This window comes from Caretta caretta, chromosome 2, assembly GCF_965140235.1.
Source record: "Caretta caretta isolate rCarCar2 chromosome 2, rCarCar1.hap1, whole genome shotgun sequence".
NCBI classification, from domain to species: domain Eukaryota; kingdom Metazoa; phylum Chordata; order Testudines; family Cheloniidae; genus Caretta; species Caretta caretta.
Window position 1 is genome coordinate 174,906,340 of NC_134207.1, and position 16,898 is coordinate 174,923,237.

Sequence of the window (16,898 nt, forward strand, 5' to 3'; positions counted from 1 at the left end):
AAAAGGGAGGTGTGTTGAAGCTGCGGGGTTCAGTAGTCTATAGTTACTCCTTGTGAGGAGGAGGTTTGAGCTGGTACACCCAGAGTGGGGGGAACCAAAAGCTGTAGGAAGGAGTCCAGGGAAGGCGCAATAGGGTCTAAGTGAAACCACAGTAGCCAGATATAGGGTTCCTAGACTGGAACCTGGAATAGTGGCCAGGCCTGGGTTCCCCTACTGGCCACTGGGGAAGTGGTATCATCGATCAGGTAGTGCCCAATAAGACTGCCTGAGACCAGTCATGCGAAAGGACTTTGGTACCCTGCAAGAGGGATATGTGGTGAGGGACCTGGCTAGAGTCACGAAAAGGAGGCAGCGGCTCCTGGAGCAAGAGAGGGGCCACAGATGGCAAAAGACAGAGTGTGGCAAAAGAGAGAGTGTGACAGAGTGTGCAGGAAGGGGTATTGGCTGTGCAGAACTAAATCTCAAGAACAACCAGGAGGGGGCACCACCTGCAGTGAGTACAGTAGAGTGCCCCATCACAGTCTTCTAGAAAATGACCAATGTGACTGGGTAAAAGAAACTCCTGGTAATTTTACTCTGGGACTTGGCTGGAGGAATTCATACCTGAATACTTTCCCTTTCCATTATGGATGATGGAAGATCTATTTTGAACATGTCTTAAGCTTACAGATGTACCTACATCTACTTTTTTTTTTTTTGTCTTAACAAACTACTCTGCAGCTTACCTCTGCCAATAAAGTCCTGCGGAAGTGGTGGTAGATGTGGAGTCCTCAGGGGGTGAAAACGCATTGTCTTTTGACCTTCCCGCGCCCTTTGCAACTGTCGTGAATCTTGTGAGATGCTGAGTGCACTCCACTCCCACTGATGTCCATGACAGTGGAAGATGCTTAGCAGAGAGTACATAGCAATACATTTTTAAAAGTACAATTGACAACAGTTTTAGGACACAAATATGCCCTGGCAGTTCAGTAAACATAATCACATCCGCACAGTGCTAAAGCAGGAGAGAGTGAGAGTGAGGATGGAACTGCAGATGAGCTACAATGAAACTGACTAATCTAACTTCAATGTTCTGGCTGAGTCAGTGCAGAAGTAAACATTCACCATGAATAAATAGTGAAAAGCAAATTGGTTATGAAACTCTTTCTACCTTTATCCAGAAAGCTTTTCTCCCCATAGATATAGATATTTTAATATAAACAGACCACAGCATACAAAATTACAGACAAAATGAATTGGAAGAAGTCTATTGTAAATTCTCTGGGGCAGGGAAAGTGTCATCCTGTATATATAGCTACAGACAGTGTCTAGCATCTTGTGACCACTAATTATTAGAGTTGACCAGCAGTTTTACATTTAAACTGTTTTTAATGGAAAATTGGGGTTTTGACTCAATGAAATTTTTCATGAAAATTATCCGCTTTCCACATAGAATTTCAATGATAGAAAACCCCCAAAACATTTTTGATTTGTTCCATTGCAAATGTGTGTGTGTGTGGGGGGGGGGTGTATGTATAACACCTTTCATTTTAGTCAAAACTTTCCCTGGGGGGGAAACCTAATTTTCCAGCTAGTTCTAATAAATATTTATTGTCATGGTGGTTTCTTTAAAAAAATAAAACGATCATTCATTCTAAGCAAACAACAGTGGATGGGCAAACTTCAAAGAAAAACATTATAAAGTTTCAGTTTAGTCCTAAATATGTCATTATTAAGAAAAAAAAATAGAAAGCAACAAAATAAAAAGGGTATGGCATTGTGTAGGAGTGCAGCAATTAACAGCATTCAGCTAACACCTTATTTATTAGTTTTTAATAATGTGTTAATATTACTGATGTGTGCAAAATGAAAACTGAGGAAGATGCATAGAAGAAAGGAAAGTAGAGAGGTAGTGTCAGAAGGAGAAAAAGGTACCAACATGTTATGATAAAGTGCCTTCTCTGGCATGAAAATATTTTGCACATTTCCCAAGATGGGGAAGTACAAGTCCAGATTGAGACTTACTGGAAGATGTTTCCCCCTCCCTCTCACTATGATGGTAGATGATAAATCTGATTTCCACTCTGAGACTGGGGGAGGGTGTGGTTCTGTCCAGGATATGAGTAAAACTCACTCTTGTATGAAACAAGAGCCATCTTCATCGAGGCTAAAGAGGAACGGTTTAACAGAAGGGATATTGGTATAGTTTAGTGCTTTTGAGGAACAGGTGCAGATAATAATCCAGGTGTCTGGTTCTCATGGACCAAAGGCTGTGATAGTGGGGGTTTGTCTACACATGAAAGTTTGTGAATTTAAAGCAGAAAACGAATCCAGAATAACTCTACATATGGACACGCTTGTTCCAGAATAGTATTCCACAGTAGCTATTCCAGAATAACTCTGTGTGTTGACAAACCATGAGGCAGGTGCATAGCTGCATCTCCAGCAATTTGTGGCCTGTGATCTGTTCAGTATCCAGTAGAACCTGTTAAATATTTTGTTTTAGGTTAGGCACAGGAAGGTATTTATGATATTTTTTTTCAAAAAATTTGATCTGGTATACTATGCTTTCTAGTGAGTTATGACCTTGTCAGAACTGAGATTGATTTTTCTTTTTCTTAAATATCATATAAGAGAGAAGTTTTCATCACTACTTACTCCTAAGTTGTTGTTCGGATAATTTTTCACTTACCTGTGCATTTGTTTCCAAATTGGCAGATATAAAACTGTGCACTGTTATGACAGCTGAATGTGAAAATGGATACTTCAGCATGCACAGCCATAGCAAATGCATATGTTTATTTATTCACTTTTGCCCACCTTTAATGTAGAGCTGTGCATGTGAAATGACTCTCTTCGAATTTTGACACTAGGTGGCACTGCAGTACATCTGTTTATCATAGTAGCAAAGTTACGCTGAGATATGGAGAAATAAAATTGCTTCAGACTGAATTGATAACTGTTAAAAATTTCACACTTATTAAAAAAGCAGGTTTTTATTAGCTCAACTTTTCAGTGTACAAAGTTTGGGTAATCTTTTTTGGAGGGGGAGGGGGAAGTGGTAGGTATAGCTATTCAGGGCCTATGGAAAGAGCCGTTAATGAGGAAAGGCTACAAAACCTTTAAATGGAGAAAAAAAAATTAGTTCTTATATAATCATAAGCAAAATTCTGGGGCTCTGGCCTTCTGCTTTTTTAATCAGACTATATTGACACAGGCTGCCTCTCATTACACGAGACTTCCTAATGGTCAGTAAGCCCCAAACCTTCCTTAATAAGCAGTTGGCACATTACTTTGATTAGTATCCAATATCTGTCTTGGATATGTACAGTGTCTTTATGTCCATAGCGAAGGTCAGAAGGGGTTGGAGAAAACTCTAGGTAGAAGTTCTACAAGGAAGGAGAAAGAAACTGAGTAGTTTGAGGAATAATACTGTAACGGGAACCATTAGTTTGTGGTTACTGACCTCAGTCATGTTTTGGGTATTAACCTTTTGAAGCCTTGCTCCATGATGGTTGACTTAATAAGGGACAGTTAAGGACAGCATATGGTAAATGTTCAGGAGCCAGGAATTTAAGATCAGGCTCTTACAAGCACCCTTGTGTGTCACACCTCTATTACAAATATTGTTTTTCTTTTTCTGATATAGTTCTTCCTTCAGCGTTAGGAAAAAAAGCAACTCTTTCTGTGATTTATGTACTGCTGTCACATGACAGTATTCTCCTTTCATCGCTCCTGGCCCCAAAAGGATCTCTGAAAACGTTTTGAGCAAATCTTAATTTCTCTTCTCCCATCCCTGGTGTTACTTCTGTGTTAGATCAAATCTTCCTTCATTGGTCATGTTCTCTTCCTATGGGGATGTCTTTTGAAAAGATATGGCCTTGTTCAACAAGATGCTGTCAAACTAGATATAGGAATGATATATGATTCTACGTGATCATAACAGTCCCTGATCAGAAGGGACTGAATCACAGTTATCACAAAAACACAATTGATATTGCTGTGTGGAGAAGACAGTGTCCCTTCCTGTAGAAGCAGGATTACTTTAATGTTTATGCATCATGAATCTTGCCAGAGCAGTCAGTGTTTATTTCCAGGAAGTGACCTATGTTAGCCCACCACAGCCTGCATGACCATACAGCAAGAGAACTCCATGGCCTGACTGAGGAGTAAAAAGTGGAATGGGAGTCACCCCCAGCATAGTTAGGTTCCAAATCCTCTGTTATTTTACAAATGTTGGGAACATTAATCACTCAGGTACTTGCTTTATTGTAGTACTGTAAAATACTCTGGTCTCACCCTTTCCCTCCTCGCCTCTCCCCTGCATCAAAGAGCTCTGATGTGCTTTTGCAGTCAGTGTTGTCCAGGGCTATGGTAACTCTTGTCAACAGGGGCAGCAGTTCTCCATAAAGGTGGATTTCCCATAGTGAGGCAGCTGGTGGCTCTGAACTCAGAGTCAAATAGGATTGGTTAAAAGCAGATGTCTCAGCTAGTCACTGACTGTCTAGATATGCATAACATTGTCCTACCAATAGGTAGAATTTGTAGCTGGACATAAACTGCATGTGCTTTTGCCTCCTTTTCAGGTAACACCTGAGTGCTCTGGGCGCTGTTACTATTTCTGACCCTCACTGTGTCCAGGCTCCTAAGCAACAGAATGCAGAAGCTAAGCAGATCAAGCATCCTGTAGTGTCAGTACTGTCTATGATGGAAAACGGCCATAGTGACCCCTGAGGCAGGGGATTATCCTAGGCAGAACAGTGGGTGGGCTCTGTAAAACTCCCTGTAGTTCCTGGCAGGGGCAACTGGTCCTAAGGGTCTGTGAGACTGCTGCCCGGAATTCACTCATGGTTAGGCAGAGTGTAAGGTGTAGAGGTAAAAACATTGTTGTGATGGCAGAAAAGTAGCTGTGTGGACAGACCACACTATTTAATTTTTAACCATTTAAGCTGCCTGTGCCCTTAACTGCTTACAAAATCACAATTGCAGCCGCAACGTGTACCTGGCCTTAGGCTGTTAACCTGACCTTGTGGAAAACAGTTCATTCACTTTGTGAACTTGATTCTTTCACAGTCCATTACACCCTGTGAAGAGTAATCACCAAAGAGTAGTTAGGACCACATCCATGCTACTATTATTGTTGTCCTTAGTATCCCTTGTGAAAGGAAGACTGAAATGGAGTAGGAAAGAGGGTAAGTTGTCCAGAAGCATGTGCTGCACAATCAGGCGGAAAAAAAAGGACAAAAGGCAAATTATGTGTGAAGGAGAAGAGGGAGGTACAAATGAGAGGACTCAGGGAAGGGAGCATGAATGTGTTGGAGCCAGAGAGTTGTGGGACCAAGAGGGAGGGAAAGTGAGTTGGAGAAGGGTTGGGAGATGGGAAATGGGTATTACTGAGAAAGTAATGAGGAAAGACAGGGAACAAACAGGAGGGGGTATGTGGGGTGGAGAGAGAGTGACATTAAAGGGAGAAGGGGAAGAGGAGGAATAAAGAGATAGAAAAATCCCTCAAGATGCATAAACCTTGTGTTTATGTCCTCACATTATATTTTTAAGAGCCAGTTGGAGAAAATGGGTTAATTATTTTGTGAATATTTCAGTTATTTCTGTTTTGCGGGGTTTGAAGTGGATCCACTTTTCATTTTTATCAACATTCTAACCATCACTTCTGTTGACCTGTTTCAATAAGAAAACATGGTTTTCATTCCACAAAAGATTTCTGGGGGGAAATACTGCAGAAAATTTAGATAAATGTCAATGATTTGTCACGAAAAGTTTTTTGAGAGGAAAAGCTTTTGAGAGGAGCCAGTTTTTGAGGAGAACTGCTAACATGAATAACTTCATCTCTACTGTATTTTCCTGTGGGAAAAGAAGATGTGCAAGGAAACTTCTAATTACTTAATTTGTAAAATATTTTAACACAGTACTACCTGGATTAGGTGTACCCTCAATACTTGTAAGATAGCAGATGCATTCATCACTGCCCCCAATGACTTGGTATCCTTGTTTGTAGAGGGAAGAAAGACCAATTCAATTTTTGGTTTCTTGGCTCAGTGATAGTTAATATCAAGAGTGCTGGTGGTTTCTGATGTGGCTATGGAAACTAACCAGTGGGAAATATAGTCTAATACTACTAGCATAGGAAATTGAGTAGTTATGGCATTACTGAGGTGGGTTGGATTTGACCTGGTGAACAGGGCTGATGGGGGTTGGGGTCAGTTGTACTGGGGCCAAGAGCTAAAGGACCCCCCTAAAACATCTGTAAGATCTGTGTAAGTAAAGTGAAATGGGAGGGGGCAAGGCCGCAGCAAACATGATTCACAAGGCCCCCAAATTTCTCTTGATGGGCTTGCTGGTGACTCTACTATTTCCAACCCCCCAACCCATCAAGTTGCCAAATACAAATAGTCTTTGTATATTTACTGATATATTGTAGCCTACTACAATAGCAAACATGAATCTGTAGTATTGTTTACTTCTGAAATGCTTGTCTGTCTGAACTTCAGAGTTTCTGCTTCTGATTAAGAGTGAGCGTAAATTTGAAAAGCTCTCTTAAGGTTGCATTTTACTCTGTGTTGAGACCAGCTGTAATTTAATCCACCAGGTTCAGATGCTTGAAAACTCAGAACTATAATGGGAAATAGAAATTCAGTATATTATATAGATTAGTTGAGAAGACTGTCATAGAAAGTCTTTATACTGCAACCAGCTGTTTCCTTTCTCTAACAAGACTATAAAAACAGGGTTAGATTAAAATAATCAGTTACCAAAATCCAACTGTATATTCAGTTTCAGTGTAACCTTGAATGAATCCATCATGTTTGTTTACTTGGCCTCCAATAAATGGTCCAAAGTAGCATTTTTTGAGTCAACGCTTGTGGGGTGTTTTACAAAACAGATAAAAAGGTAGAGCTCCAGGAATTATTTTTAACATGAACTTTCCAAAAAATTAAGACAGGATCCTTCACCCACAACACCCTTGCTATGCACAAAATAACAGAATTTGGGTTGAGTGGAAGGAATCCTTCTCTCTTTATTTTTGTTACCATAGGCCTAAATACCTTTGAGGATCTAGGGCATAGTGCCTAGAAGCCCTAGTTACGAACCAGTTATGCCTCCCTCATAAAACCCTAATCCAGTAGTTTGGTGCCACTTAACTGCGGAGAACCTGGTTGCTCGCTCCCCGTTCATTCCTTGTGCCTTGCTCCTCTTCCCCAAGCAGCTGTGCAGAGAAGCACGGTGAACCAGAGCTCCACAACAGGAGGAAGTGAGAAGTCCTCTCTCTAGTCTGCCCCTCTCCCCATAGCAGTGGAACCATAGACGTTTCAGGCTGTCATTTCAGAGAAATTTGTCAACATTGTGTATGTAAGGGGACTGTTGCTCCCTTACTAACATTCAGTGGGGGTGTTTTAGTTGCTAGCTCCCAGTACTAAAAAGGGGGAAGGATCGATGGGGAATCAAGACCCTGAGACTGACAGTACCTAGGAACAATGGGGAGAGGCCAATGCTCCAGGGCAGCCTGAATGGCAGGGCAGGCAGGGAGTCAGGAGGCCAGGGAGGTCCCGTCCTTGGTGTGAGCTGGAATTGCCTGGGTCAGACACAGTGGGGCCGAGCTAAGGAGAAAGCAAAGGCCCAAGCTGAGCTGGGGAGCAGAGCTGTGCCAGATCCAGAGGGACCAGAAAAGCAGCCCAGGAAGCAGGTCAGTGTTGGGAGCAGAGTCACAGAAGCAGCCTGCAGAGCAGACTTGTCCTGGGAGGAGATCTGCAGCAACCAGAGCCAGAGGGGCCAGAGAAGCAGCCCAGGGAGCTGGAGGCAGAGCAACAGCCCTGCTGAGGCAGAGTCAAGCTGGAGCTAAAACAGAGTGGAGCTGGAGCTGGAGCAGTCCGGAGCCAGGTGTCGAGAGCAGCTGGGGAGAGCGAGGGGGGACCAGCACAGGGAGACTCCTCAGCCAGGAGGCTCTGCAGGCCAGACTCGGAGGGGGATTGGTAACCCTGACAGGGCGGGGGCAACGCTGGGAAGAAGGGCCCTGCCACCTAGAGCCTGAGAGCATGTGGCTACCACCAGAGCGTGTCCAACCCACAGCATCCCTGCAGCACAGCCAGAGCCTGAGAAGGAGGCCTGGGACTTACAAGGAACAGACTGTGAACTGCCCTGACATTCCAGAGACACTGTTTGTGATGTTCCCTGCCACAGAGCGGGTTGATGTGTTTCCTTTAACCTTTTTTAATTTAACCTTTTTAAATTTTTTTTAAATTAATTGTTGATTAAATGACTTGCATTTGCTTCAAATTGTATGTAATGATCAGTGGGTCAGAGAAGTGCCCACTGCAGAGAGACTACCCCGGAGTGGGGACACCCTAGCCCCTGTCCTAGGTGACCACATCAGGGTTTTGTTTGAAGCCCCCCAGGAATCCTGGGCCCAGCCTTGTTGGGGTTACGAGGATTCTGCCAGACAGGAGAGTGGAAGGGGAGTCCGCAAGGGCAGGGAGGCCACTGGGTAAAGGAAGTGGGAGCGAGGACTCAGATCCTTTCTCTAGCCCACTTCACCGGGGTAGTGCAGAAGCCAGGAAAGTTCCCCACAATAGCGGGACTATTCCCCCGCTCACATATAGGTGTTTGTAAACGTCTGTATTACGTCATGGCAGAGCATACAGCCCATACTGTGGTTTATAGGTCCATTTAGTATTGTAATCTCACAGATTCTCTGGATAGTCATGACACCAATTTATGGTAACAGTTTAATCTCAGAACACTTCACAAACCCTACATGCTAATACAGATTACTTTGCAGTCAACTCTGGTATAGAAGACAGCATTTGTTTAACAGCACATGGCAACTCTGTCAGAGGTGCTGGGACAATTTTTGTAGTGGGGTGGCTGAAAGCCATTGAACAAAATTTTAAATCCTGTATATGCTGAAAACCATTTCAAATCAGGGGGTATTGCCCTTAGCACCCTTAGTTCCAGCACCTATGAACTCTGTGTAACAGTTAGGACAGAAAGTGAAAAACACCATATTCCACGCAACCTAGATAGGAAGTGTTAGGTAAGCAGAATATTGTGACTCCTCAAAATGGAATTGGGCCAGGACACCTGGGTTAGGACTCCAATTATAAATGCAATGGGGTTTTTATTCACTACAGTAATCCAGGCAAGATATTTTCAACTAGACATCAGGACAAAATTGCTTAGTGATAAGAGAAATTGAGTAGCAGAATTGATACCAGGCAAGATGGCCAAGGCACCATCCCTACAGATATTAAACAGGTTAGATAAGATGGTAGAACTTATGATGTATTGAGTATAATGTAGTCTGATAGGATGACCCAACTGATTTCTTACTGGCCCCATTATCTGGGATTCTATTATAGACCAGTTTTCAGAGTAGCAGCTGTGTTCGTCTGTATTCGTAAAAAAGAAAAGCAGTACTTGTGGCACCTTAGAGACTAACAATTTTATTTGAGCAGCTTATGCTCAGATAAATTTGTTAGTCTCTAAGGTGCCACAAGTACTCCTTTTCTTGTTATGGACCAATGCTTTTGCCACATCAGCTGATTTCCTTATCTTGCATGACAGTTTGTCAATATGTACTGTGATTTGGCTGTTCATGTACAGCAAAAATGTCAGAGACAAGGACAACCTCTGTCAGGGTTCCTTCCCCACTCTGAACTCTAGGGTACAGATGTGGGAACCCGCATGAAAGACCCCCTAAGCTTATTCTTACCAGCTTAGGTTAAAAACTTCCCCAAGGTACAAACTTTGCCTTGTCCTTGAACAGTACGCTGCCACCACCACGTGTTTTAAATAAAGAACAGGGAAAGAGACTACTTGGAGACGTCTTTCCTCAAAATATCCCCCCAAGCCCTATACCCCCTTTCCTGGGGAAGGTTTGATAAAAATCCTCACAAATTTGTACAGGTGAACACTGACCCAAACCCTTGGATCTTAAGAACAGTGAAAAATCAATCAGGTTCTTAAAAGAAGAATTTTAATTAAAGAAAAGGTAAAAGAATCACCTCTGTAAAACCAGGATGGAAAATACTTTACAGGGTATTCAGATTCAAAACACAGAGGATCCCCTTCTGGGCAAAACCTTAAAGTTAAGAAAACAGGAATAAACCTCCCTCTTAACACAGGGAAAATTCACATAAAACAAAAGATAAACTAATCCGCCTTGCCTGGCTTACCTATACAGGTTGCAATATTAGAGACTTGTATTAGGATGGGTTGGAGAAAATGGATTTCTGTCTGGCCTCTCTCAGTCCCAAGAGAGAACAAACACGTAAACAAAGAGCACAAACAAAAGCCTTTCCCCTGCCAAGATTTGAAAGTATCTTGTTCCATTATTGGTTCTTTGGGTCAGGTGCCAGCCAGGTTAGCTGAGCTTCTTAACCCTTTACAGGTAACAGGATGTTGCCTCTGGCCAGGAGGGATTTTATAGCACTGTATACAGAAAGGTGGTTACCCTTCCCTTTATATTTATGACAACCTGTTATACAAAACTCTTATCTATTAGCTGTTATTGAATCTCATGTGTTCCCTTTAATGTGAATATCGCAAAAGCAAAATGCCTTTCAGCGGTACTTCGGACTCTTTTATTTTATCTAAATGTTAAGACTGATATTTAACTTGTTAAATTGAACACAACCTTTCAGAAAATATAGAACTCTTTAGTACATGCCTGCTTCAGCCGGTATCTTTTAAATAAGGTAGACAAGCCTATAATAAGAGGAGTGTCTAAAACAGTGTATCCTAGCAAATTGGACTCAGTGGTAGAACCAGTTGCATGAAATACAATCCCTAGAGCAATGAAAGTAAGTGATTGACATTTAGAAATAATTTCACATTAACTTTAAAGGAGAACAACAGTTATACCAAAAATCAAATTAAATTAAGCATTTGGTTTTACCCAGAGAAATCCGTCAATTCCCAAAGGGTTTGCTTTCTCACAGTCCGCCTGCTCCTTTTATTTGATTATTTAGCAAGGTCATAGGGACTAAAATTTGTCTCAGGATGCATTTCAGTGTTGAATACTGTATGCAAATCCAACACTGTAATGCAAAATTTGTAACATTACTACCCTTTTCATGGCAACTGATCATCACAAATGCAAGATTATAACCTTGCTGCAGGATCTACCAGAAAACAAAATTGAGGTAAAAATAAGTAAAGGCCTCATACCACCAGGACAGGCAGACCAGAAATCGGACCTAAATCCATAAATAGTAGTGATCCCTTGTCAAGACACCAATGGGCTTGCATCTGATCTCATTTACATCTGTGTAAATCAGGAGCAACTTACCAACTTCAGTAGAATTACATCACTGTTATACTGAGTTAGATCAGAATCAGGCCCACATTTCTAACTGTTCTGTGCCACAGAAAATATATCTTCTCTCTGTAAACCATGAAAAACCTGATAAAGTATATTCCATTCTGTGTAAACATTCTCCCAAACTTTTAATGTTTTGCTTCAATCAGTGTTTGTGGAAGGTGCTAGATTTAGATCTCAAGTCCCTTATTTATCCACAGAACAAATACAGGCACTGCAGGAGAAATGCAAACTTGTCCACGCTGCCCTGCCAAGATGTCTGAACTCTGATCTGGAAGGGCCAGTTTTAGTTTCTGTAGCATATTCAATCCTTGTTCTCTCCGCTGAGACTACCCCAACAAAAGGACCAATCAGTAGCAATCAAGGTGATGTGGACACTTGTCCCCCAGGAATTAGACGGAGACTCTTGATTAATTTCCCAAAGGCAGCCAAACATAGGGGCAGATTCTGATATCCTTACTTGCACTGAAATCACAAATCTCAGCAATATGAGATGCTGAGTGGAAAAACAGGGCAACAAGCTTTCTCCCAAAATAACCGAATATGGTCAAATAAATACTGGAAGGAAATTACTAAATTTCTAGAGATGTCCACTTGCTCTTTGTGTGAAAAGTACTCATTTTGGAAACCACTAAGAGAATGCACATTTTTTATGTTTAACTTGACTTGATGTCTCCAGATGGGGAAAGGAGCTAGAAGATTATAGAACCTTGCTTGAGGCCAAATGAATTCAAGTTGTGGAGAACTCAGAGGAAAGCAAGCTACCACAGCAGTCCAAAACAAGGAGCAGATCCAAAACGTTCCACTGACACCAAAAAGAACCAGGAAGTGTGGAGAGAGAAATGCCAGACCACCACCGGTGCTGGGACTTGCCTTTGCCACTTGTTTGAACAATATACTTATAGCTTAAAGTGACAGCTTGTTTGTAATACTTAATACAGCATAACACTTGGAGCTCAAGTCTGCATCCCTTCCTATTTTTGTAAAAACTGAAGAGATATGAGATAATACAGTAGAACCTTAGAGTTATGAACACCTCAGGAATGGAGGTTGTTTGTAACTCTGAAATGTTTGTAACTCTTGAACAAAACATTGTTTGTTTTTTCAAAAGTTTACAACTGAACATTGACTTAATGCAGCTTTGAAACTTTACTATGCAGAAGAAGAATGCTGCTTTTAACCATCTTAATTTAAATGAAACAAGCACAGACAGTTTCCTTACCTTGTCAAATCTTTTTGTAAACTTTCCCTTTGTTTTTCTAGTAGTTTAACACAGTACTGTACTGTACATTATTTGCTTTTTTTTGTTTTGTCTCTGCTGCCTGATTACATACTTTCAGTTCCAAACAAGGTTCACCAGTCAGTTTGTAACTCTGGTGTTTGTAACTCTGAGGTTGAAGAATGATTTTTTTCCTGTCAATGTGAGCCTGGGATCTGAAAATCAATTTGGGTTCTATCTGGCTCACACCAGCAATATAAATTAAATATAAGTTCTGCAATTGTAAGTTAGCTAACAGTTTTGTTGACAGGGTGAAGCAGAGTAGAATCCAGCTAACTCTCTCATGGATGTACTGGCTCTTCAGTGCTGACAGGAGTAAAAAGGCAGAAAACCAGTAAAGTAGGCAGTTATATTTTGATTTTATACATAGGGACCTAGTGTATAGAGTCAAAAGTTTACCACTTTCATAGACGCTCCTCAGAGCAGAATCCCACTTAATGGGTTCTATGTGGGGTTAGTCAAACATTGCCTATATTAAGTGCAAATTAGAATGGCCACATTCAAACTGTGTTATTCCCATTTTACAGATGAGGAAATTGAGGCATAGATTAAGGAAGTTGGAATCAGAGTTAGAAGTAGACATTCCCGGTGGTTTGTTTTCTTTTCCTATTTGCTCTCTAATTAAGCATAGGTTCAAGGGTGAAAAATGCAAAACACTCATTCCCTTCTCCCAGGAAGTGAAAGACTGTCTGGAATGTGAATGGTTTTTCTCCTGTATGGCAATGTAAGGCAATACCTCTAGCTCACCAAGTCCACCAAAGTGGTGGTGTTTAAAAACCTGTAACAAATCTTAGAATTCTAATTTGGATCCATTCATGAATTCCCTCAGGATGCATTAAATTAAGAATCTGAAAAAATTCAACAGCTCAGTAAAAGAGTTCCCCTAGTTTTATCTCCCAGACAGTGGGAATCACTGGCCGTGTCCAGTTATTTACACTAGGTGGCTTATATTAAGGCTCCAGTTTCTTAGTTCTTGCAACGGGATCCTACCCTTTGTGGAGAGACTTGTGTCTTTTCTGATAGGGGGAATCAAAAGGAAAATAAATATTCCAATGCACCCAAGAATAACTTCTTCCTGGAGTCAACTAAAAGGGTAGAGGCCAACAGTAGGCCAACAGTACTTTCTGACATTGGGGCTGTTTGTGTACGGTTTTCTAGGAGTCCTCGCTGAGCTATTGAATTGGGCTCACTCTGTCAGGCTTACAGAGAGTCAGAGATATCCTGGATGAGTATATCTCCTGCGGTTTCAGGAGTCACTCCAGCCATCCCCTGCTCAGGGTGATCTCTCTTCCCAGCTAACTACAGTTACTTCCATTTTAAAGGCCTCCTCCCTACCAAACATGATAGTCCCACCCATCCAGCCCTGTCTAGCCATTAACACATGCCTTCTCTGATGCCTTCCTCATCCAACTGGGGTCTTTATATCCTGTGATGAGCTCATTTAGATGGTCCAAGGGTTAGGATGCTAACGTACTACTTTAGAGAGACAAGTTCAGTTCTGTGCTCTGCTATAGGCTTTGTTTGTGATTGTGGCCAAGTAACTGAGCCCCAGATACTCAAAAGTATTTAGGCACCTGCTACCCATTGATTTCAAGGGGAGTTAGGAGCCTAGGTACCTTTGAGTATGTGTCCTTTAGTGTGTCTGTGCCCCAGTTCCCCATCTGTAAAACGGGGGATAGTAGTGCTTACCTTACTTACACTCACAGGAGTGTTGTGAAGATAAATACATTAGAGATTGTGAAGCACTCATACTATAGTAATGAGGGCCATGTAAATACCCCAGTAAGATTTAAAGTACAGTGCAACTTCTATTCTCCTATCATTTACTCACAACTTCCTGGTATCTGAAACAGGATCCCCCTTCCCACCAGTGACTATTAATTACAGTGAAAATACCCTCAAGTATCCAAACATATTCAGTCTCCCTCCCTCTTCACCCATGTGATTCAGGGAATTTAGGATGCACTGTATTCTCTGAAAAAGCTTACTCTTGAGGCCAGATTTTGCTCGGGGACATATGTACAGCTCCCATTCACTTTCATTTTGCACCTGTATTGGAGGGAATAATTTTGTCCATAAAATATTTTGTTTTAATTGATGCAGGTTTATAAGCAATGTCTTCTAAATTAAAAATAATTAGCAATAGCAAGCTTAACTAGGAAAGCTACAACTAGATGGCAGTGTTCCTTCAAAGGAAAGTTTAAAAACTAATTCAGTTCTGCAACTTGAATCCAGCAGTCTGAACATTATTTAGCAGAATATGTCAAGATCATATCTGGTACAACCAGATAGAAATCTTGAAGTTTACTGAAGCCGCAAAACAGTAAATTTGCATTTTTTAAAACCTGTTCCACCTGTCTCCAGCCAGTCACTATTTACCCTATGTCCCTCTAAATGCCCAAGCCTCACAGAAACACATTTGCCAGTTTTGCTTGACTTAGTCCTTTCCAAGACTCTCTGTCCTGTCCCAATGCGTCCTAACAGACTGTGTCAATATAGATACTATAATAACAGCTCCTCTTTCGTGCTAGCAAGAATAGTAAGCATTGGATAAGTATTTGCTGTCAGAGCTAAATTGTCTTCATCAATCACTACTTACCAGTGTTTTTGTTTGGTTTTTGCCCCCCGTGCCATGTGGAGACTGGCTTTGAAGCTCCTCTTGCAGGCTGGCATAGTGTTTAGCACACACAGTCTCTTAGTAGTAGTATTCATGAGTTTGGGTATGTGAGAAGCTGAAAACCCCATATCCTGTCTAGTAGACTCCTGAGAAGAAAATGTCAAATCTTCAACACACCTAGGGTTTATTTCCTATCGTTAATTTTAGTCTTTGCAGTATGTCTCTATCCCTTTTATATAACCAGTGTTATCTAAACAAAAATACCCCAAGGCATCTACAACAGCAGCAGACTCAAAAGCAGCATGTCACTACTTGCTATTTGATCACTTCTCTGAAATGTTTTGTATCAGCATAATCAGTTACTGTATTAAAATGCATTTTTATGTATTAGAACATTTGTATGTCATTTAATCTTTTCAATCCCACATATAGTTGTGGGTGTATATAATTTTGTTTATGGACCAGACCAACTTTACAGTATTTGCTTAGGGTTTTATGGAGTTCAGATATATTGTGAAAATAACATTTGTGTAGCATTTCAAGTACTTTCACTTCACTCCTTACTAAATCAGGAAATTAAGAGTGACAGAAAAATAAATAACAAAAAATGAACAGAACTATGTTTCCCATGGCCCCACCATCTCCCCTACCATGAGGCTACCACCCACTCCTCCCTGCTTTTAGAACTTAAAATGTCTCATCTGCAGAACAACAAAGGCCAGTGGATTGGGGAGGGGGGTGTGGTCTTAAGTATCTTTTCCTCTTCTATTGACCCTATACATTCTGTTAAAATGGAAACTACAGAGAATAAGCCTGACTTCATAAATCACACCTTGGCTTTTACCCAGCGTTGGTTATGCTGCAGGGTGACCCCAACACACACCCAGTCCCAGATTCCCCCCAAAAAATATGTGTCTTGTACTGTCCAGACCTCTCCTGGACATTACATGTATATTGATTCCTTTAAGGGAATAATATGCACACAACTTGTTGCCCCATATGGAGTTACACAGACACTTAGACTTGAACACACTGGATTAGATAAAACAGTAAAACAAATTTATTAACTATACAAAGATAGATTTTAAGTGAGTACAAGTAAGGAGACACAAAAGTTAGAAATGGTTGCCAGAAAAATAAAGGTACTATATTTACTGATGCCTAATTTAACAAACTGCATTAGATTCAAAGCAAAGTTTTCTCACTACAGGCTGTCAGCAGTCTTACTGACCAAACTGTTTAGGTCAGGACCCAACCCTCAGAGTCCAGTGCCTGTTTCCTTTTTCTCTTCAGGTACAGTGAATATGGTGGGCAGAGGGAGAAGGAGGGGTTGTTTCTGGTGTTTGTCCCTCCTTTTTATAGTGTCATCCCTCTATTGAAAAACATTTCCAGCTGAGAACCTATGTGGAAAAATATTCCCTGCTATTTTTTTCACCGATTTGAACTTCCTTTGTCTTCCCTTCCTGCCTGATGACTCTGTTTACTGCTTAAATGCAAATTAAACAGAACCCATGTTCCTTTATTTAGGACAGAACTGTTTGCCAACTTCTGGTATGGGCAGGACTGTGGGGTTTGGAACATGTGTTAATAACACCATACAGGGGAATCTTATAACTTCGCATACAGTATTGCCACACACATTTTATCAGGATAATACTGACCAGGAAATTATGAGTTTTCAGACGATAACT

The 16,898-nt window shown here is 41.2% G+C and overlaps 1 long non-coding RNA gene across 2 annotated transcripts in view; it reads left to right on the forward strand.

The window, feature by feature from the left end:
• LOC142071141 (uncharacterized) overlaps nucleotides 1–15,561 on the forward strand; it is a 45,958-nt gene extending 30,397 nt beyond the window's left edge. For both annotated transcript variants that reach the window (XR_012667136.1, XR_012667137.1), the window contains exon 4: nucleotides 11,991–15,561. This is a non-coding gene — a long non-coding RNA (uncharacterized LOC142071141). The remainder of the gene's footprint in view (nucleotides 1–11,990) is intronic.
• The last annotated feature ends 1,337 nt before the right edge of the window (nucleotides 15,562–16,898 follow it).